The 8,475-nt window shown below is 33.5% G+C and overlaps 1 long non-coding RNA gene across 2 annotated transcripts; it reads left to right on the top strand.

The window, feature by feature from the left end:
* Nucleotides 1-575: 575 nt before the first annotated feature.
* On the top strand, nucleotides 576-7,223 carry LOC128181678 (uncharacterized). Of its 2 annotated transcripts, none has more exons than XR_008243358.1 (3): nucleotides 576-2,975; nucleotides 4,848-4,924; nucleotides 6,145-7,223. It is a non-coding gene; the product is annotated as an uncharacterized LOC128181678 (long non-coding RNA). The 2 variants fall into 2 exon arrangements; XR_008243352.1 differs by having other exon boundaries at nucleotides 576-2,498; nucleotides 6,145-7,221.
* The last annotated feature ends 1,252 nt before the right edge of the window (nucleotides 7,224-8,475 follow it).

Here is an 8,475-nt window from a genome sequence, read left to right as displayed (position 1 = left end):
TCTTTAAATCTTTGACATTTAGTTGCCATGGACGGCTTTTGTTTTTGAGTTTGACTAAATTAAAATGGGGCTTGTACGTTTATATACTGACATTATAACTGATATCTTTCATTTTATCATTGAATATTGACGACCGCGCATCTTATAGGCCACCCAGTAGTTCTTCTACTGGATGTTCCTTAATCATCTGAATACTTTAGCGACATCGTGATCATTGGTTGATTATCAGATTCTATTTTTAACTGAATTTAAAATTCAAGCTCCGGAGGGAAAATGGCGTGCTAGCAATATCAAGCCTTCATTAAAATCTTACACATATTTATCTCAAAAAGTACATTGACGACGTTATGATTTATAGCATTTGTTCAAAGTTGAAATTACTTTTACAAGTTCTGTGTAAGGAGAAAAGAGACGTTGTTTATTTGACAATTTAAAGTCCACCGTGGGGTTTGCAAAGATTTTTTTGTAATGCGGAAAGTAAAGATTCTGATATAAAACACGTTAAACTCTAATGAATGACTTACAAACTATTCCAAATGTCCCGCAAACTTCTCTGAAACAACAAATTAGACAGGTTTTTATTTTTTTACTTAATGTGATTATAAAACTTTAAAGATATATTATTTATGTTCAAAATATTACGTCTAGTATGATAATATTGTCAACAAATGTTTTCTGTATTTCTTACAACAACCATTTCTAAACTAAAGTTAGATTTGGTGTTCTTTTTAAAACCTAAATGCAAACGTTGTCTTTAAGTACTTTCAATACTTTGATTATTTGTCATGTACAAAAAGTGGGGTTGCCCTACGGAAGTGCAGATTGGATTTCAGAGCCATAAAGATTTGAGATGATATAGGTAAAATTATTAAAGGGTTCTTTTATTTGTAGTTTAGCTTCTGTGTAATTCCGGAAGCAGTTAATAATAATCTAGAATAACTACCCAAATATTTCATTCCCACTCTCATTAGACAATTTCGACAGTAAGCGTGTCTTGATTTCACAGAATCCGTAGAACAGGGAGCAATCAGTTTGCGGCATTATCCGAAATAAATATCTCTGCATTCGGTGTATGCGTTCATTTAACGAGTAAACCCATGGAAATAAATTTTGCCGTAAACAACTATTGGGATACTTTAATCACTTAAACAGTATTAATCATATGATAGGTATTATTTTATTTATTCATTTCAATTTTGGGAACAGGGAGATAAAGGACTTTGTTAATTTTATTTTACTTCGTAATTAAGTTTTTTCTTAATTAAAGCATATATAGGAATCTTTAATGGTAGCCTAATGTTACCAAATACGACAAACAAATAGATCTATATGAAGCATACAATTTACAGAGTGTTCATGTAGTTTGAAGGCTCAAATGCGTTAGATATATGTATATTAGAATATCAGCTAATTCGAACGTAAACACCAACATATATATATTGAACTAAGTATGTGCCATTAATGTCCACCTTTTCTTGGTGCTTACTAATAGAATCAACGGTAGGTATATACAGAATTACCAAAAAGCGATATGTTTCATAAAACGTCAACACATTGCACATCGATTGAGGGAGATTTATGGCCGTTACTCGGCAATATTTTCACACCACAACCTTCAAAAACGCCTTGGTCAGCCCATGGACAGTTTGATGGCCGCCGTCTGACACCGGCCCAGTTTGGTCATGATGAAGACAAATCAGATTGATATGGAAATAGCTCGTCATCGTCCCGGCTCTGGCCAGGTGGAGCTGCACTCGATGGCCCCCGACATTCCAAGGTAAAGTTTTGTACATCTGTGTGTAAGCTTTGATCTTCTGATCTCCGCCGTTATCAGCAGTGAAGTATCCCTCACCGCGCGGCTCCTGGGGCAGGGTTCGAGTCAGGGTCCGCTTCGCCTTTCCAGGTAGTCAGATTGCCAAATTGTTTGCACAGTTCCGGGTCAAATTTTATATTTCACTTCTCCACAAGTTCTTAAACTTTACAATTTAAATAAATCAATTAATATGTTCAATCCCTGGTTTGAGTCAGTGACACGTTTAATAAATGACCTAATCCTTTGGACGCCCAGAGCCAAATCTATGTGACGTCACGACGATATCAACTATTAATGTTTTGCAGATAATTAAAAAAAATTCATAAAATTATGGAGGGAAAAGTTTCCTTTGCTCTTTACATAATGTTTTTTTAAATTGATATCGCGAGCAAGCAACTCTGTGTTACAGTGAACTACGAACAAAGAGGAACAACTCTTACCGTTAACTGAAATAAAATCTAAAACACGTGCGGATTATCTCAGGATATTAATCATGTCTACAGTTTCAAAATAAATGTGAAATAAGAAAGATTAATTGGATCTTGTAATTTATCTGGACCTCGTGGGGCGAGGAGTTAGAGCCAAAATCACATAAATAATTCTTCTGGCGCACCAGAAAACGTCGAAACGTCCTATTTCTGCGCACGTGTTGTCGAACAGAAAGAAAGGATTAAATTCTCAACTAGTAAGTTCAAAATCTCATCCAAAACATTTAATCGAATCCATCTTTGTGTTAGCTTTAAATCTTTTTCGTTTTGATTCAGGATTTTCGGTGAAATGATGTATACAAGAATTTTACTTTTGCACGCAAAACCAAAAAAAAAAAAGATAAAAGGAATCTTAAATTTTTGCTGATACAGCCTTTACACGTAAAATCGACAGTTTGGAGACTGGTGAAATCAAGCTCTACTTGATCATAGTGTCACCGGACATCATTTGGGTATTTCCTCGACACACCCGTACATTTACCCGACAAAGGCCGACCACCGGGGATTAATCCAGATAAATGTTTACAGAAAACACACCCTGTTGTCGTCTGAGACCGTCCTATTATTATTCAATATCAAGTTGAACAAAATGGTCAATTGTCCGTCTCCTTGTGGGCTATCTGTCATCACTGACCATCAATAGGAGAACCTCCGGGTCTTTTTTCTCTCGTGTGGTAAGAAAATTAAACAACTTCAAGGGGACCGAAACCCACCGGGAGTGAGGGAAGAAAATTCATCATTTACTCACAGGTTTACTCTGAATAAAATAATGTTTTTTCCAAGCCTGAACAAATTAAAGTCAAAGGAAATTCTTCTGAAGTGTCCCGTCTTATTTATAAGGATCCGAAAAGAAGGCTTTGGTCGTAACGGACGGATTCCGTGCGAAATTAGCTGCGAAATAAAATTTGAACAAGTCGTAAACATTTCACTTCTAGAAAGAAAGTCAGCGCAAATGGGCATTAAACACCCATTTTAACTATTCTTTTGTCTTTTAATGGACGATAAAACTTCAGGGACACTTTTGTCCCTCACGTCTGACCAAGGCAATGACAAACCCAGATCCCGGGATCAGGCGGTGGCGGTTTTGTTTCTAGACGTTTCTTCCTGGGAAACCGGCCATTATGCTTCACGGGAACTCTTTGAGAGTACTCATAATTTCAACTTTCTCTTTATGAATTTGTCGACTTTTTTCGCCTAAGATTTAATTTACGATCGCCCCAATTCTTGGTTTCCAAGACCGAAGAGGCCATAAATTTGAAAGGAAGACATGTGGAAAAGCGGCCTTACTTTGTTTTGAGAGAATTACACTTGCAGAAAATATTTTGAATTCTTCATCTGAAAATCCTATTTTAACAAGAATTTTACTGACATTTTAACGTGTGACCAACCTATTTTTCGAAATACGGAAACTGACAACATACACATAAAATGGTCAAACTTCCCGGAAAGTTTTATTCGTTCTCTATCCGTCCACGACACATTTACAAATAAATAAATTAATAATTTAATACAACTATAATAATAATTTTAGTGCAATAATTCGAACGATTTTCAACAAAATTATTTCAAACAAAATTAAATATTAATACTTGCATACATGTACATGTACATATTAACATTTAAAATGAACAATATTTCTTTATTTTTATTATTATTTTTTAAAATTATTTCATTGTCAAAAATTCGAATTTGTTATATTCGTGAATTGCTTAAAAAAAATTCTAAGTTTTTCCTCAAGTTAATGATTTAGGCCTTGATTTATTTTCATAGTTAACTCCAAGACAACAGCCTGAATATAACATTAATTTATTTCAATTTTAACTACCTTTTTGTCACCTCGGCGTAAAGAGAATGCGAAAAATGATAAATGATATTATTTTTATTTGCATTTTACTTGATGAGTTGACAAGCCGTTGTTTGGTTCGCCACTATCCTTTCTCTGAAATCATAATTTCTAATTTATCATTATAATGAGTTATTCAAATCTGTTTACACATAGAGCCTAGGTGAGAACCGGTCAGGTTTTATGCTATTTCGGGTTGGGGGTGAAATATTTTCATCGAATCGTCCTGCTAACTTCCTCGCACTGTAATAATAGTTGCCCTAATAACAATTAATGCATCGCATGTTCTGGGTTATTATATTTACGTCTTATTCAAATATGTAGAACAAACATTCCGGAGAATGATTGGGGTTTTTTTTCACTTATTCTTTTTTTATTTGGTTTTTTTTATTCTGAATTTCGAAACATGAGGAAACTTTTTTTTATATATCATTTTATTACGATTGTTTATTTATTTCCATTTTTCTTTTTAAGTCAATTGAAAAAAGATGTTTTATGCACTTTTAAAAACATGGTTAAACTCAAAAGGCATCAAACTTAATAATTTCCTTAGAATTGATTTGATTTATCTATCCAATGAATAAAATGAAATAATGATATATCACTAGATTGATTTCATTTGATAAAAAGGACTTAATCTCCTGTCGTCAGGATAAGAGATCATCAAATGAAAACTTTTGATTATGGTCTGGTTCTGTTTTAGTGATTCACTCGTCAATTCAAGTCCGATGGAATTCAGGAAGGACTTCAGTAACGACGTAGACTTGTCGTAAGTTTCAGGTAATTAGCCTCCAAGAGATTTGCATAGAATTGTCCACTGCAAATAGACTGCATACTTGCTCCACAAATAAAGTTATACAACTATACAGTCGTATAGTTAGCATATGTAATGTAAATTGTAATTTAAATTTGCTTTTATTTCGGTTAGTTCTCAATATTTTACAATTAAATAAATTCAAAAGATCTCGCTGAATAAGATGCTGATGAAAATTGTACTTGTAATATACATATTTTTAAAATAAACCAAAATGCTTAAGGATACACACATGATTTGTTGTAAAGTTTATCTGTATCATGCATTATCATGCATTGTAGAGTCAGTCAGTATTTTAGTTACGTACCAAAATGTCATTATATACATGTATCAATATAATGTAACATTATATAATGCGTTCACTACACAATTTTGGCTTTTGTTTATGTACGCTTCATTTTAGCAAATATGTCGCTATATCGAGCTTCAACATATATCTAATAGCAAATATGTCGCTATATCGTGCTACAATTTATATCTAATAGCAAATATGTCGCTTTTCTACAATTTCTATCTAAGAGGTCGTCATTGAATTCCATATTCGCAAACAATATATTTATATATAATTACAGACTTCGCTTTAACAAGCTATTGGTATATAGGACGAAAGACGTCATAATAATTATTTCATATAATTTGTTCAATGTCCGTGCTTTTCCACTAAGGTCATTGCTTAAATTTTGCGATCCGTTTATAAAATTCCATTCTAGAGTATTCATATCAAATTGATTTTATATTTGTATACATACATACTGTACATACAGCAAAATTAACTTTTTTCATTGTAGTAAAAGTCTTGGATATAGAGTGCCAATTACTCTTTGTGACCATATATAAATGCATTAGACTGAAAACAGAGAGAGAGAGAGAGAGAGAGAGAGAGAGAGAGAGAGAGAATTTTATTGATTTATTTTTTGATTTCTTCTCTCCGTCAAAAAGATTTGGACGTTTGACATTTTCTATACAATTACAGACAAGTAGAGACTGCGTTCGTCAATAGCATCTAATTTTGTTAAAGCGATCCACCATCTTCCTAGCTGCGCCATTGGATTGTCATTCCATTTCTGTATATAAGTAGAATCACCCCAAACAATTTATGATGACAGCCGATGGTGTATCAACCTTTGCTTTATTTACAGGTGTTAATTGCAGGTGATTTATTCAGCAACATTTCATTTCGTTTCAGTGACTTCATGAAAGCTGCAATTTGCGTTTTGTCGATGCCCAGTCAGTGAATCGTAGAAGACTTTGAAGTTTTCCAGGCCATGAGCCTCCATACACTTAGCAAGATTTCATTAAAGAGCGGGATCCAGTTCCCCCCAACTCACTTCAATCGCGTCCATTCGGATACCGCAGAATACCGGAAATGAAAAAAATAAAAAAAATATATATTTAATTCTAATGGAAGCATGCATGTACATGTTCAGTAGGGAGAGTAGCTGAAGGGAATCGCGATACAACATGTTTTTAAAATTCCAAAATGATCTTTCATCAAAGGACCGTCATAGTACAGTAATGTCACAACCTAAATCAGAATCTATATAAGACAAAATATACTGACGCAATCCACGCTAATTCAAACACTAGTCAAATCTATGTCAAGATATCTGCCCTACATTGATTAATGGTTTTCTCTGAAGAAAAATAATTAAATAAGGCATATCGGTTTACACACCTGACAACAGTTTAAGGAGAGGCCAGTTTATGTGGCGGGAATTCTAATAAATCACAAGCGCTTCTCAAAAACTCATTTTTCTCATTTATTCATTTTTTATTTGTAGGTTGGAGGGGGTGTTGGGGATCGGAAAATTCCGTCATGTAAACAAAAATTCCTGTCATCATTTCCCTTTTGCGGCATTGCTCTATATCTAACTTATAGAGTACAACTGATCTTTATGAATGAATCGCTGCTGTTTGACGAGTGTCGATTACTATTTATTGTTTCTCGGTATAAAAAGTAGCTCCCTTAGCATCTTTTGATAAGAGGGATCGGAGCATTGAGCGTGTTTTCTGGGCGGAGTTTGTTAATGTTTATGAGATGTGGGAGTATTAACGCATCGTAAAAACGACACTTAAGCATCGTAAAATTCATAAATGATGAAATTATCTCTATAGTCATAAATTAAAAATGTTTATTGCTTTTATTCAGTTATTTCCCTTTGAACGCAAAAAAATAGCGGCATGGTAAAAACCAAGTGTTTTGTTTTGGTTTTTTTTTTTTTTTGTAAAAATATTTTTCTCTATTACTGTTTGTTTTGGGAAAAATTTTATTCGCCTTTTAAATGAAAAACTAACAAGATATTTCAGACTTTGAAAGCTATATATCTTTTATTATTCTTTGGAAGCTAAAAACGGTTAACATGAGTATACGGACCATTGTTTTTGCCATGAGTTATCTCTCTTGTTGCTTTAGAAAAAAAATATTTTCTATAAGAAATTAACACGGCAATCCGACAAAAATACTTTCTTATGTAAATTTCTTTTGAAAAATCTTCGACTTTCCTTGGTAAGCCGTTCTTTCTTGAGATTTAAAATTGAAATGGCGTAATACTTGGGCGCTAGTTCTCCTGTTCTTGAATTATGTAACGGAAGCTCCACATACACCCCAAATCAGATCCGAATAGCATTGCCGTCACGCATTCCACACTTTTATTACATCCTCACTTTGAAAATACATCATTTATCATTTTTACGCCAATAAGCCCTCAAATGAGAAGTTAATGCATTCTTTAAAATAACTAGCCCATCGATGGCCACAGAGGGTTTTTAAGGTCCATTCATTCCCAACAAATGTAGACCATTCATGTAGTGAATTTCTGATGTCTTTGGAATCGATTCAGCTCCAAATAACATTTCTTTAGACTATAAAGATAAAAATATTTCCAAGTCGTGATAAATGAATATGAGTTAGTGTACAAATACAAAACTTAAAAATATGCAATAAGGAAATAAACATGTATAGATACAGACCTGTATTTTTATGTGTATTTCATCGTAAGGTCTAATTTTTTATGTCAGAAAAAAACCCTTTTATTTCCATTAAAATGTTAAAATCTACCTAAGTCCCGAGCCAAGAATTCGTGCTGATTCTGTAAGAACAAGTGTAAACCCCGTACATAATTCTTGAAAGTGTTCTAGAAATGGAAACGTGCTAAGGTCATTTGCTCGCAAACTGATACTACAAATACTCAAGGAATTTTAGGCTCCAAGGTGCGGTAAACAGAAACCATAAAACATCTGATCGTGTTCAAGGTAACTCCAAAGATCAGCTGACTCTCTCTCTCTCTCTCTCTCTCTCTCTGTCTCTGTCTGTCTCTCTCTCTCTCTCTCTCTCTAAAAAAAACAAAAAACAAAAAACCAAAAACAAAACAAAAAAAACAAAAACAAAACAAAAAAAACAAGGCGGCTCAGCTTCAATGATGGTGTAAAGACCAATAGTTTAAAGTGGATTGAAATATCAATAGAAATGAAAGTAGATGTACATGTATATCATGATTATAATACAATCATTGTTTTA

This window comes from Crassostrea angulata, chromosome 1 (genome assembly GCF_025612915.1).
Source record: "Crassostrea angulata isolate pt1a10 chromosome 1, ASM2561291v2, whole genome shotgun sequence".
Lineage (NCBI taxonomy): Eukaryota > Metazoa > Mollusca > Bivalvia > Ostreida > Ostreidae > Magallana > Magallana angulata.
Note: the sequence above shows the minus strand (reverse complement) of the source record. Positions and strands in the feature narration are given on the sequence as shown.